Here is a 15,723-nt window from a genome sequence, read left to right as displayed (position 1 = left end):
CAATGATGGGACATGGATGTGGATAGTTATTCAGGCCAAACAAGAGCATGACTGTGTTTTTAGGCTAAGGAAAAACAGCCAGTTGAGGACAATCTGAAAGAAAAGGGCGAAATAAGGGCTCAGGAAACTGAAAGGGATGAGAACAAGAAAAGATGTCAGGCAGGTACCTTGAAAAGGAAATATACAGATGACAGAAGAATGAATAGGGCCTGGTGGTTCACTGCCAACAGTCTCAGTTTACCAATGAAGAAGTGAGGTAGTTTGTTGAGTAAACATATGAAGAATTTGACGTGGACAGTGAAGTTCTAAAACAGCGACTGAAGTGATCAAGGACAGGCGCATGGCCCACGAATAAATGCTCACATATATGGTCACATAATCTCCAACAAGGGTGCTAACAATACTCAGTGGAGAAAAGACAGTTTATAACAAATGGTGCTGTGAAACCTGGACATCCACATGCAAAAGAGTAAACCTGGACCCTTACTTTATACCATCTGCAAAACTTAACCCCAAATGAATTAAAGACCTAAAACTAAGATCCAAAACTATAAAACTCCTAGAAGAAAACAGGGGAAAAGCTGTATGACATTTAATTAAGCAATGGATTTCTTGTGATTGACACCAAACACATGGGAAACAAAAGTAAAAATAGACAAAAAGGAGTACATCAAACTTAAAAACTTTTGTGTATCAAAGGACACAATCAACAGGATAAAAAGTCAACATACAGAATGGGAGAAAATATGTGCAAACCATACAGCTGATAAAGGATTAATATCTGTATATATTAAAAAAAAAAAAAACTCCTACAACTCAATAACAAAAAATCAAATAACCGAACTAGAAAATAAGCAAGACTTTATAATAGACGTTACTCCAAAAATGATGTATGAATGTCCTAAAAACACATAAAAAGATGCTCAGCATCACCAATCAGGGAAATGGAAATCAAAATCACCATGGGATACCACTTTATATCCATTAGAATGGCTACTATACGAAAAGAAAAAAAGTGAAAACAAGTGGTGGTGGTGATATGGAAAAGTTGGAACCCTTGTGTATTGTTAGTGGAAATGTAAAATGGTGCAATTATTATGGAAACAATGTGGTCATGACAAAATTAAAATTTAAACTACCGTATGATCCAGCAATCCAACTTCTGGGTATATAACCAAAAGAAGTGAAAGCAAGGTCTTGAAAAGAAATCTGCATACTCACATTCATAATAGCACTATGCACAACAGCCAAGGGTTGTAAGCAACCCTTGTCCCTCAAAGAATGAATAAAATGTAGTATATACAATACAAACAAGAGAATGTTATTCAGCCTTAAAAAGGAAATTCTATGACAAACTACAACAGGGATGAACTTTGACAACATTATACTAAGTGAAGTAATCATTCAGAAAAACAAAAACTTCATTATGAACTTTAGATACGAGGTATCTAAAGTAGTAAATTCATAGAAACAAAGTCAAATGGAGGTGGCTAGAGGAAGGGAAAACGGTTTAAGTTTTTCAATGGGTGCAGAGCTTCAGTTTGGCAAGATGGAAAAATTCCACAGCTCTACTGCACAATAATGTGCACTAACACTAATGAACTGCACAATTAAAAATGGTTAAGATGGCAAATTGTATATATTTTTTGCCACAATTTATGGGGGGTGGGGCAAGGGACAGGCAAATGGACTGCAGAATACTGAAGACCCAGGTGAAGTTGGAAATCTGAGATTTATAGTGACACCAATCTAGAAATGCAATTTAGAAGTGCAAAGATAAAACCAATCACCCAAAAAGAGCTTTAGAAGCAGTATTTTAGTTTTTATATGACAAAAGCTAATAGGAAAAGACTTAATTAGATAAAAGAATAACTATTTAAATAGTCATATCACAATAAAAAAAAAGAAAAACACTAAAATTGACTCTAGACATCCAGCTTCCAGTTTGGCATGTAAGGAGCTTAGAAGTAGCCACTCTGTCCTAACAAAAAGTAAAAATTTGAACAAACTAAAAAAACAAAATACAACTCCTTTTAGATCCATAAGAGAAGTTAAGGTCACTAACTGCCCCTCAAAATTGGAGACAAATACAGAGAATCAAACCTCACCATAGGAGAAACTTCCACAGGAGCCAGTGCCAAGGCAGGAAAACCTAAACTATAATTGACAATTGTTGGAAACTCAGGGTGGACAAGTCTGAGATAAAAACCCCATCACATTACTCAAATTCTACCAAGTACATCATGCCCAGCTGTAAGAAAAAAAAAAAATGACAAGGCTACTAAAAGGCAAAAAACAGTTTAAAGAGAGAGAGCAAGAAGCACCTGTGTGGCTCAGTCAGTTAAGCGTCCAACTCTTGATTTCGGCTCAGGTCATGATCTCAGGGTCATGGGATTGAGCCCTGCATCTCACTCCACGCTCGGTGGGGAGTCTACTTCTCCTCCCTCTCTCTCCCTCTATCCCTCGCCCTCCTCGCATGTGCGCTCTCTCTAAAATAAATAAATCTTTAAAAATAAAAATTAAAAAACAGAGCAAGCATCAGAATGAGACTCAGATATGCAAGAGATGCTGGAATTATCAGACTGAGAATTAAAATAACTATGATTAATACACTAAGGACTCCAATGGATAAAGTAGAACAAATGAGCAAGGTAAGCAGAGAGAGAAAAATTGTAAGCACAAAAAGAAATGCTAGAGATCAAAAACATTAGCATAGAAATGAAGAAAAGCCTTTGATGGACTTACTAATAACCTGAACATGGCTGAGCTAAGAATCTCCAAACTTGAGCGCTCTCCAAAAAAATCTACAAAACTGAAAAGCAAAGAGAAAAAAAGATAAAGACAAACAAAATATCCAAGAATAGTGGAACAACTACAAAAGGATAATATCCATGAAATAAGACTACAGGAAAGAGAAAAGATAAAAGAACAGAAGAAATATCTGAAACAATAATTACTATGGAATTCCCCCAACTTAATGTTACACAAAAAAACCCATAAATCCAGAAAGTTCAGATCCAGCATGCTCAGAGAACATCAAGCAGAATAAATGCCAATAATAATAGTAATAAAACCTATGCATATCATATTCAAACTACTGAAAATAAGAGACAAATGACATTTAAGCTAGAGAAGACCTCACCTATGAAAGGAGCAAAAGTAAGAATCACATTTAACTTCTCAAAAACCATGCAAGGAAGAAAAGAGTGGAGTGAAATATTTCAAGTTGAGAGAAAAAACAACCAACCTAGAGTTCAGTACTCCATGAAATTATTCTTCCTAAGAAATGGAAGAAATATTTCCTCACACAAACAAAATTGAAGGAATTTGTTACCAGCACATCAGCCTTACAAAAGATGTTGATAACAGTTATTTAGAGAAAAAAAAAAAAATGATACAGCTGAGAAATTCACATCTACATTAAAAAAACAGGAAAAGCGAAGATAAAATAAAAACTTCTATTTTTCTTTTTTTAATTGATCTAATGTATACCAGTTGTTCAAAACAATACCAACATGTATTTTCATTATGTAGGAGAAATGTATATAAAATTTGTTTGTGTTTATATATATGCTCACGTATTTTATATAAAAGTAAAATATATGATGGCAATGACACAAAGAAAAGGAAAATTTAAGATTATTTTGTTATTATGAGGTACTCACATTACCCATGAAGTAATGTAGTGTTATTTGAAAGTAGACTTGGATTAGTTGTAAATGTATATTGCAAACTCTAAGGCAACTACCAAACAAGTAAAAAAAAGTTTAACTGACATGCTAAAAAAGGAGCAAAACTGGGAGTCACAGAAAATGCTAAGTGAAAACAACAGAAGGCAGATTAAGAAAGGAAGACAAAAAAACAGGAACAAAGAACAAGGACAAGTAGAAAATAGCAATAAATATGATAGCTCTTAACCCAACCGTATCAATATTAACTGGAATGTCAACGGTCTAAGTCTACCAAGAGAAAGATAATTTTTAATCCACTCTGACAATGTCTAAGATTCAACTATATGTTGTCTACAAGAAATCCCAATTAAATATAAAAACCCATATAGATTAAAGGTAAATGGCTGGAAAAAAAAAAAAACACAACACTAACTCAAAAAGATATAAGCACCACCATGTTCACTGCAGCATTACTTACAATTGCCAAGACATGAAAACAACCTAAGTGTCCACTGACAGATGAATAAAGAAAATGTGGTACATATATACAATGGAATATATTCTAACCATAAAAAAATGAAATCTTGCCATTTGCAATAATATGAATGGATTTCAAGGGCATTATGCTAAGTGAAATAAATCAGAAAATGACAAATACAGTATGATTTCACTTATATATGTGGAATTTCAAAAAACAAAACAAAGACTCAAGATCATAGGTACAGAGAACAGACTGGTGGTTGCCAGAGTTGGCAGGGTGGGCAAAATGGGTTAAGGGAGTCAAAATGTACAAACTTCCAGTTACAAAATAAATGTGCCAAAGGGGATATAATATACAGCATGGTGAACATAGTAACACTGTATTGCTTATTTGAAATTTACTAACAGAGTAAATCTTTAAAGTTCTCATCACAAGAAAAAAATTCTGTGACTATATACACTGACAGATGCTAACTACACTTATTGTGGTGACCATTTCACTATATGAATATCGAATCGTTATGCTGTATGCCTGAAACTAATACAATAAATAAACAAGTAAAAGTAAGTGGTCTGAAAAAGATACACCAATCTAACATTAATCAAAAGAAAGCAAGAGTAGCTATACTGATCCTAAACAGAAGACTTCAGGGCAAAATTATCCAGGATCAAGAGGAAGCATTACATTTTGATAAGGTCAATTCTCCTACAAGACAAAGAAGTTCTTAACATGGTATGTCCTTAAACACAGTAAAATATGTAAGGCAAAAACTGACAGAACTGCAAGGAGAAATAGATGAATCCACTTTTACATATAGTTGAGCTATTTCACTTTCCCTCTATCAGAAATAGATCCAGCAGGAAGAATCAGTAAGGACAATAAATGAACTAAACAATATCATCTACCAACTGGACATAATTGACATCTATAGAATACACATCCAACAACAGAATATATATTCTTCTCAAGTTCACATCATTCACCAAAACATTATAGGCCATGAAACACACCTGAACAGATTTAAAAGAATAGAAATCCTACAATGTATGTTTTCAAACCACAATAGAGTAACAGAAAGGTAGCTGAATAATGCCAAAATACTAAGAAATTAAGCAACAAACTACTAAATAATACATGGCTCCAAGAAGATATCTCAAGAGAAATTTTTTAATATTTTGAACTAAATAAAAAAATATCAAAATTTGTGGGATACAGCAAAAACAACACTCAGAGACTTTTCCTTCTTTTAAACAGTACAGCCCCCTCAGTGCTCACAACACCCCAGTGAGGACGCTGGGCAATGGTTCGGGGCTGCATGCTCCTCTAGCACAGGTATACTATGAGAGGCCCACAGAGAAGGGCCTGCCATCAATCCATTATCATGCACTAGAGATATATTAGTATATATACTAGATAAGATCTAGAATTAATTATCTAAGCCTCCACCTTAGGAAACTATTAAAAAAGCAAACAAAATAGGCAAAAAGAAAGTAAAAAATAAAAAATAACATGAAACACAATTAAGAAATAAAACCAACAAAACCAACGGCTGATTTTTTGAAAATATCAATAAAAATCAATAAACATCTCATCAAGGTAACTTAAGAAAAAAGAGAACACAAATTACTTAATACCAGAAATAAAAGAAGGGGGACGCCTGAGTGGCTTAGTCAGTTAAATGCGTGCCTTCAGCTCAGGTCACTATCCCAAGGTCCTGGGATGGAGCCTTGCATCGGGCTCCTTGATCAGGAGGGAGCCTGCTTCTCCCTCTGCCTGCCACTCCTCCTGCTTGTGCTCTCTCACATACACTCTCTCTGCCAAATAAATAATCTTAAAAAAAAAAAAAAACCTCAGACAAGAAATAGATTACCTAAATAGGCATGTATCTGTTAAAGAAACTGAATAAATAATCATCTTCCAAAACAAAAAGCACCAGGTTCACTGGTGAAGTCTACCAAACATTTAATAAAAAAGATTATACCAATTCTCCACAATCTTTCAGAAAATAAAAACAAAGAAAATAACTCTTAATTCATCTTATGAGACCAGCATTACTTTAATACCAAAACCAGAGAAAAACATTACAAGGAACTACAGACCAGCATCACTCACAATCCATAGCTACAAAAGAATATTAACAAACCAAGTCCAACAATGTATAAAAACAATTATATGCCACAACCAAGTGCGATTTATCCCAGGTATGCAAGGCTGGTTCAACTTTCAAAAATCAATTAATGTAATCCATCACATCAACAAGCTATATAGGAAAAAAAACATCTCATGATCACATCAATACATGCAGAAAAACATTTGACAAAACTCCACACCCATTTCCAATAAAAAACAAAAAACAACAACGCTCAGTACATCAGGAACAGAGGCAAATTCCTCAACTTAATAAAGAATATCTACAAAAACGAACATCATACTTAATGGTAAGGAACTCAACGTTTTCTCGCTGAGATCAGGAACAAGGCAAGGATGTCCCCTCTCACCACTCCTTCACATCATCATACTGGAAGCCCTAACTAATACAGAAACACAAGAAAAGAAAAGATACACAGGTTGGAAAAGAAAAAATAAAATTATATTTGCAGACAACATGACTGTCCACAAAGAAAATCCAAAACAACTGATGAAAAAATCCTGGAAATAGTAAGTTTGAAGGATACAAGCATAATACAAAAAAGTCACTTTCCTATATACCATCAATGAACAAGAGGAATTTGAAATATAAAACACAAAACCATTTTACATTAGCACCCCCAAAAACGAAATGCAGGTGATCCTTGAACAATGTGGGAGTTGGGGTGCCAACCTTCTGCACAGCTGAAAATCCATACATAACTTTTGACTCCCTCAAAAACTTAACTACTAAAAGCCTGCTACTGATTAAAACCCTTACCAAAATCATAAGGCAATTAACACATAGTCTGTACGTGATATTATACGTTGCATTCTTAAATAAAACTAGAGAAAAAAACATTAAGAAAATCATAAGGAAGGAAAAAAAATCGCAAGGAAGATAAAATACATAATACTACCTTGTATTTATCAAAAAAAATTCACAGAGAGGTGGCCACGTGCAGTTTAAACCATGTTGTTCATGGATCAACTGTAGTTATAAATCTAACAAAATATGTTTAAGATCAATAAGAGGATAACTACAAAACTCTGATGAACGAAATCAAAGAACTAAATAACTGGAGACATTCCATGTTCATGGACAGGAAGATTTGATCTTAACAAGATGTCAGTTTTTCGCAACTTCATCTATAGATTGAATGCAATCCCAATCAAAATCCCAAGAAGCTATTTTGTGGATATCAACAAAGCGATTCTAAAGTTTATATACAGAGGCAAAAAACCCAGAGTTGCACAATATTGAAGAAAAAAATCAGAAGGACTGACACTACCTGACTTCAATACTTACCGTAAAGCTAGACTAATCAAAAGAATGTGGTATTAGGTGGTCCCTTCCAAAGAGCTGATAATGTAGCAGAAGTGGAGCAGAAGAAGCACACCTTCCACAAGTTCACATACCGTGGCATGGACCTCAACCAGCTGCTGGACGTGTCCTAGGAGCAGTTGATGCAGCTGTACAGCGCCTGGCAGCAGTGGAGGCTCAACCGGGGTTTGTGGAAGAAACAATGCTCACTGCTGAAGCACTTGTGCAAGGCCAAGGAGGAGGCTCCCCTGATGGAAAAGCCCAATGTGGTTAAGATGCACCCGTGGGACACAATCATCCTGCCTGAGATGGTGGACAGCATGGTAGGTGTCTACAATGGCAAGACCTTCGAACAGGAGGAAACCAAGCCCAAGATGAATGCCCACTATCTGGGTGAGTTCTCCATTACCTACAAGGCTGTGAAGCACAGCAGGCCTGGTACTGGAGCCACCCACTCCTCTACTTCATCCCTCTTAAGTAGCCTGTTCAGCCAAAAAAGGCACAGACTTTTCAAAAAAAAAAAGACAATGTGTATTAGCAAAAATATAAACAAAATGGGACAGAACAGACAGCTCAGAAATAGACCCAAATAAGTACAGTTAACTGATTTCTGACAAAGGAGCAAAGACAATATAATGGAGGCAAAACAGTCTTTCAATAAAGGGTGTTGGAACAATTGACATCCACAGGCAAAACCATAATAAAATAACAATAACCACAGACCTCATACCCTTTACAAAATTTAACTCAAAATGAATCACAAACCTAAATGGAAACATAAAACTATAAAATTTCTAGAAGATAATGGGAGAAAATCTAAATGACCTCAGGTTTGGTGATGACTTTTTAATATACAACACCAAAGGCACAATCCATGAAAGAACTAATATGCTGTATTTCATTAAAATTAATTCATTAAAATTAAAAATTTCTGTTCTGAAAAAAAGTTTGTTCTGCAAAAGACACTGTCAAGAGAATGAAGACAAGCCACAGAATGGAAAAAATATTTGCAAGAGATACATCTGAGAAAGGACTATTACCCAAAACACACTAATAATAAAATGAGATTTAAAAATGAATCAGTGATCTGGACACATCACCAAAAAATATATACAGACAGCAAATAAGTATATAAAAAGATCCACATCAATTTGTTTAAGTGCAAATTAAAATGAGACACCATTACATATGTATCCGAAAAGCCAATATCCAGAACACTTAAATCACCAAATGATGGCAAGGCTGTGGTGCTACAGGAACTCTCATTCATCGCTGGTCGAAATGCAAAATGGTACAGACACTGTGGAAGACAGTTTGGCAGTTTCTTACAAAACTAAACACACACACACACACCCCAAAAACTCAAAAACCTAAACATATGATCTAGCAATAGTGCTCCTTGGTATTTCCTCAGAGGAGTTGAGAACTTAAGCCACCCAAAATCCTGCACACAAATGTTTTATAGTCAAATCTTCGAAGCAACCAAGATGTTCTTCAGTAGGTGAATGGATAAATAAACTGTGGTATATGCAGACAGCAGAATATTACTCAGCACTTTAAAACAAATGAGCTAAGCCATGAAGAGACATGGAGGAGACTTAGGTGCATATTACTGAATGGAAAAAGCCAATCTGAAAAGGCTACATACTGTATGATTCCAACTATATGATATTCTGGAAAAGGCAAAACCATGAGGATACTAAAAAGATTAGTGGTTGTCAGGGACTAGGGGGAAGGATGAATAAGCAGAGCACAGAGGATTTTTAGTGCAATAAAACTACTCTGTGTGACACAATAATGGTAGATACATACCATTATACATTTGTCAAAACGCACAGATTATACAACACCATGAGTGAACCCTAAGGTAAACTACGGACTTTGGGTGACAAGGATATGTCAAAACAGGTTCAACTGTAACAAGTATACCACTCTGTGGGAAATACTGATAATGGGTGAGGCCGAGCACTGTGTGCAGGCAGGGAGTATGTGGGTAATATCTGTACCTTCTGCGCAATATTGCTGTGAACCTGTAACTGCTCCAAAAAATAATTTTAAGGGGCACCTAGGTGGCTCAGTTAAGCATCTGCCTTCCACTCAGGCCATGATCCTGGAGTCCTGGATTGAGCCCCATGTCAGGTTCTGTGCTCTGCGTGGAGCCTGCTTCTCCCTCTGCCCCTCCCCACTCATGCTCTCTTTCTCTCACTCTCTCTCAATAAAATAAAATCTTAAAAACAAAAAATTGTTTTAAAAAATTTAACTCTAATTCTCAACAAAGTATCCTCATCAAAATGAATCCAACAGCATATTAAAAGTATTATACACCCAATATATGGCCAACTGGGATTTATCCCAGGAATGCAAGATGGTTCAATTAAAAAAAAAAATCGAGAATACATTTTAACAGGAAAAAAATGATTTCAACTGCTGCCAAAAGAAAAATTTCACAATATTCAACATCTGTTCATAAAAACTCTCAGAAAACAAGAATATAAGAATTCTCTCAGAAAACTAAGTATAACTTCAATATGATAAAGGCCATGAATGAAAAGCTCACAGCTAACATCATACTCAATGGTAAAAGACTTTTAAGGCTTTCCCCCTAAGATTAGGAACAGCTTTTACCACTTCTACTCAACATTGTATTAGAAGTTCTTGTCAGAGCAATTTGAGAAGAAAAAGAGATAAGCTTCCAAATTTCAAACAAAAGGAAGATGTAAAACTATCTCCCTTCACAGATGACATGATCCTAGATAGAGAAAATCCCAAAGAATCCATAAAAAAACCACTAGAGCTAAGAAACTAATTCAGTAACATTGCAAGGTACAAGATCACCACACAAAAGTCAGTTGTGATTCTATGCACCAACAATGAACAATCCAAAAAAGGAATTAAGAAAGCAATTCCATTTACAATAGCATCTAAAAGAGTAAAATACCTGGGTAGCAAATTTAACCAAGGAGATGAAAGACTGTGCACTGAAAATTACAAAACATTGCTGAAACAAATTAAAGTCTTAAACAAGTGAGAAGATGTGTTGAGGGATAGAATGACCTAACACAGTCAAGATGGCTCTACTACCCAAAGCAATCTATAAATTCAACACAATCCCAATAAAAATTCCAACAGCCTTTTCTGCAGAAATGGAAAAGCCAATCCTCAAAATTCATATGGAACTGCATGGATACCCAAACAGACTAACACTCTTGAAAATGACAAAGTTGGAGGACTCACCACTTTCCAATTTCAAAACTTACTACAAAGATAAAGCAATCAAAACAGTGATCCTAACATTAAAGACAAACATATAGTCTAAAGGAACAGAACTGAGAGTTCAGAAATAAACCCATACATCTATAGCCAATGGATTTCTGGCAATTCAATGGGAAAAGAACATTCAATGGGAAAAGTTTCTTCAATAGATGGTGATGGCACAACTGATTTTCCACATGCAAAAGAATGAAACTGGAACTGTTCCCCCCACCATATGCAAAAATTAACTCAAAATGTGTCAACAACTTAAATATAAAAGCCACAAAAATTTCAGAAGAAAACCCTGGGATAAGTCTTCATGACCTTGGATTTAATAACGTATTCTAAGACATGACACCAAAAAGCATAAGAAACAAAACAGGTAAAATGAAATTCATCAAAATTAAAAAATTCTGTGCATCAAATTACATTTTAAAGAAAGCAAAAAGGCAACATATAGAATAAGAGAAAATATTTGAAAATTATATCCAATATATAATTTCTGCAACTCAAGAAGAAAACAAATATTCTATTACTAGCCCAAGGCAGGTGCTTGGGTGGCTCAGTCGGCTAAGCGTTTGTCTGCCTTTGGCACAGGTCGTGATCTCAGGGTCCTGGGATCGAGGCCCTCATTGGGCTCCCTGCTCAGCAGTGAGTCTATTTCTCCCTCTCCCTCTGCCCCTGCTTGTCCTCGCACACGCACTCTCTCGCATGTGTGCACGCGTTCTCTCTCAAATAAATAAAATCTTTTAAAAATAAATAAAATAAAAGCCCAAAGCAAAGAACTTGTCTACACATTTCTCTATGAAAGACCACTTCAGGGGAGCCTGGGTGGCTCAGTCGTTGGGCGTCTGCCTTCGGCTCGGGTCATGGTCCCAGGGTCCTGGAATCGAGCCCCGCATCAGACTCCCTGCTCTGCAGAAAGTTCTCCCTCTCCCACTCCCCCTGCTTGTGTTTCCTCTCTTCTGTGTCTCTCTCTGTCAAATAAATAAATAAAATCTTAAAAAAAAAAAAAAATCACTTCATGTTGATCTGGATGGCTACATTTTAAAAAGAAAAATAAAATAACAAGTTTTGGCAAGGATGCGGAGAACCTGGAACCCCCTTACACTGCTGGTGGGGATGTAAAATGATGCAGCCACTACATAAAACAGTTTGGGATTCCTCGAAAGTTAAAAAGAGTATGACCAGCAATTCTACTCCTGGATATACACCCACAAGAATTGAAAACAAGGTCACAAATAGATATCCCTACACCCATGTCCACAGCAGCATCACTCACAACAGCAAAAAGGTAGAAACAACCCAAGTGTCCTTCAACAGATGAATAAACAATGTGACATATATACAATGTATTATTATTCAACCAAAAAAAAAGAGAGGCTCTGATACATGCTACAACATGGATGAACCCTTAAAACACCCTAAGTAAAATAACCCAGATACAAAAGGACAAATATTGTATGCTCCTGCTTATATGAAATATCAAAAATAGGCAAATTCATAGAGAAAGAAAGTAGATTAACAGTAACCAGAGGCTAGAAAAAAGGGAAACCTAAGGAGTTACTAGTTAATGGTTACAAAGTTTCTACATGGGGTGATGAAAAGTTTCTGAAAACAGACAGTGGTGGTAGTTGAACGTTATTAATATAACTAAAAACTGAATTGTACACTTAAAAGTGGTTCATGAAGGCTGGGAAGATGGCAGATTAGGAGGACCCTAAGCTCACCTCATCCCACAGGAACATGCACATCACTGTAAATATCCCAGAAAATGATCCAGAGACTGGCAGAACTCCAGAACTAAAGGTTGAGAAGAGGCCACAGGAAAGAAGGTAGGAAAGGTGGAGGAGACCTGGTCTGGGAGCAAAACAGACTGTGGCCATCCACGGTTAGGAGGGAGCCAGTAGCACAGTGGAGGGCAAGAAACAGATTATCACACCAGGGAGCCCACACGGGGGAAATGAATCCCCCTTGCTTTGAATGCAAGAGGGGCCAAGCAATTTAAAAATCAGGGAGATCTGGCTCTGAGAGCCCAGAAGGCATAGACAAACCACAACTAACAGCCTACAGAGATATAGCATAGAAGCAGCAACTTGAAAAATGTCTACGACATACAGGAGGAAGAGTTATTTACTCATCTCACAGTGTGTCCCCGAGAGGCAGGGATAACAGGGAGTCCCCTCCAGGAACAAAGAAGCTGGCAGGGGCCATTTCCCTCCAATGACCCCAGCATAAACACATAACCACCTCCAGGAAACAGAGTGGTATCACATTTGCTACTTAACTTGCTTACACCAACCACCCTCCCCATGCCACCCCACGCTTCTCTGGACCTATCCTTCCCAGTCACACTTCCCTCAGTCCCTGTGGGTACCTGCCCCAGAAGATCAGTGCAAACCCTGCCCACACCACATCTCTGACCCACACATTTTCATCAGTTCAGCAGCAGTGGCAGATCTCATTTCACAAGGAGACCAGCATGTACCTTGCTAAAACAAGCCCACCCCAGCAGGGAACACTGCCCACAACAGGCAAAAAGAACCTGTGCAGATGACTGGACTAAAGAAAAAAGAAGCCAGAACACAATAGCAGAGCACATCCAACACGCAGAGGAGACACGCCCTGAAGCGCCAGGTCCTGGAAAACAGGGGATACCTCACTGCAAAGCATTACATCCTCTTCATAAGGCATTACCTTCAAGAGTGGGAGATGTAACTGACTTTCCTAATACAAAGAAAGAAACACAAAATAAGAAGACAGAGGAATATGACCCAGATGAAAGAACAGGACAAAAACAGCAGCAAAAGACCTAAGCAAAATAAATTTAAGTAATATGCCTGATAGAGAATTTAAAGTAATAGTCATACAGATACTCCCTGGACTTGAAAAAAGAGGGGAAGACATCAGTGAGACCCTTAACAAAGAGATAACAAAAAACAAAACAACAAAAAAACCAGAGATGAAGGATAAATGAAATAAAAAAAAACACACACTTAATGAAATAAATAGGCTAAAAGAAACAATCAAACTGAGCAAGTGAGAGACAAAAAATTATGCAAACTGAGAATAAACTTGGGAAACTCAGTTACTCCACCAAACGTAGTAACATCCACATTATAGGGATCCCTGAAAAAAGAGAAAAGAAGGCAGAAAATTTGTTTGAAGAATTAATAGCTGAAAACTTCCCTAATCTGGGGAAGGAAACAGATACCCAGATCCAGGAGGCACAGGGATCCCCTGAAAAATATCAACTGAAGAATATCTACACCAAAACATATAATTAAAATGGCAAGAAGTACTAACAAAGAAAGAAATTTTAAAGCAGCAAGAGAAAAGAGAGTTACATACAAGGGAAACTCCATAAAGCTATCAGTGGATTTTTTTTCAGCAGAAACTTTGCAGGCCAGAAGAGAGTGGCATGATATATTCAAAATGCTGAAAGGGAAAAATCTGCAGCCAAAAATATGTTATCCAGCAAGGCTATCATTCAGAATAGAAAAAGAGATAAAGAATTTTTCAGACAAATGGAAACTAAAGGAGTTCATGACCACTAGACCAGCCCTACAAGAAATTAATTTTAAGATTTATTTATTTGACAGAGAGATTAATTAAAGGGGACTCTGAGTGGAAAGGAAAGAATATAAGTAAAAATATGAAAAGGAGGAATCACAAAAGTAACTTTTACACTTAAAAATAAGTGTATCTGTAAAAAACAGTCAAGGGACTCACAAAATAAGAGGATGTTAATGAATGACACCATATACCTAAAACATGGGGGGGGGGGGGCGCGAGGAGAAGAATGGGTTGAAACATAAACAAACATTAAATCATACAGAGTGCTAAATGCCGATGTTACATACAAGCCTAATGGTAACCACAAATCAAAAACCAGTAATAGATATGCAAAGAATAAAAAGAAACCCAAGTATATCACTAAAGCCAGCAAATCATGAAAAAGAGCAAGGATCAGAGCGAAACTACACGAACAAAACAAGTAACAAAATGGCAATTAATACATATCAATAATTACTTTGAATGTAAATGGACTAAATGCTCCAATCAAAAGACACAGGGTGACAGACTGGATTAAAAAAAAAAAAAAGACCCATCTATATACTGCCTACAAGAGATTCATTTCAGACCTAATGACACTGCAGATTCAAAGTGAGGGGAAAGGCGAAAGATTTATCATGCAAATGGCTGTCAAAAGAAAGCTGGAGTAGCAATACTTAGATCAGACAAGAGAGACTTTAAAGCAAAAACTAACAAGAGACAAGAAAGGACATTATATCATTGTAAAGAGTACAATCCAACCGGAAGACATAACAATTGTAAATATTTATGCACTCAACATAGAAGCACTCAAATACACAAAACAGTTAATAACAAACATAAAGGAACTAATCAATAGTAATAAAATAATAGTAGGTACTTTAACACTCCACTTATATCAATGGACAAATCATCCAAACAGAAAATCAACAAGGAAACAGCGGCTTTGAATGACACAGTGGAACACATGGATTCAACAGATACATTCAGAACATTCCATCCTAAAACAGCAAAACACACATTCTTTTCAAGTGCACATGGAACATGGTCCAGAAGAGATCACATATTAGGCCACAAATCTCATCAAATTCAGAAAGATCAAAGTTATACCATGCATCTTTTCTGACCACAAGATTAAACAAGAAATCAACCCCAAGAAAAAATCTGAAAAGACCACGAATACATGGAGGTTAAATAACATGGTACTACCAAGAAATCAAAACCAGGAGCTGATTCTTTGAAATGATCAAACATTGAAAAACAATGAATGGGTCAACCAAGAAATCAAAGAAGAACTCAAAAAGTACATGGAA

General features: G+C 36.4%; 1 protein-coding gene, 1 non-coding gene and 1 pseudogene across 4 annotated transcripts in view; 1 reads left to right on the top strand and 2 right to left on the bottom strand.

The window, feature by feature from the left end:
* The window catches only part of LOC123851472 (E3 SUMO-protein ligase RanBP2), an 81,912-nt gene that overhangs the window by 58,172 nt on the left and 8,017 nt on the right, over positions 1-15,723 (bottom strand). Inside the window, exon 1 of one of the 3 annotated variants that reach the window (XM_045885308.3) lies at positions 7,699-7,837. The exons of the other annotated variants lie outside the window; for them this stretch is intronic. The gene's annotated coding sequence lies outside the window, so the exon portion shown is untranslated. Of the gene's footprint in view, positions 1-7,698; positions 7,838-15,723 lie in introns of those variants that run through there. 3 annotated transcript variants of the gene reach the window in all.
* On the bottom strand, positions 5,402-5,537 carry LOC123852217 (small nucleolar RNA SNORA42/SNORA80 family). Its single transcript, XR_006792824.1, has one exon. It is a non-coding gene; the product is annotated as a small nucleolar RNA SNORA42/SNORA80 family (small nucleolar RNA).
* LOC123850682 (small ribosomal subunit protein uS19-like) lies at positions 6,307-8,196 on the top strand (annotated as a pseudogene).

This window comes from Mirounga angustirostris, unplaced genomic scaffold, assembly GCF_029215605.1.
Source record: "Mirounga angustirostris isolate CCGP_5_RB_7025 unplaced genomic scaffold, mMirAng1.0.hap1 SCAF_10, whole genome shotgun sequence".
Classification (NCBI taxonomy): domain Eukaryota; kingdom Metazoa; phylum Chordata; class Mammalia; order Carnivora; family Phocidae; genus Mirounga; species Mirounga angustirostris.
Note: the sequence above shows the minus strand (reverse complement) of the source record. Positions and strands in the feature narration are given on the sequence as shown.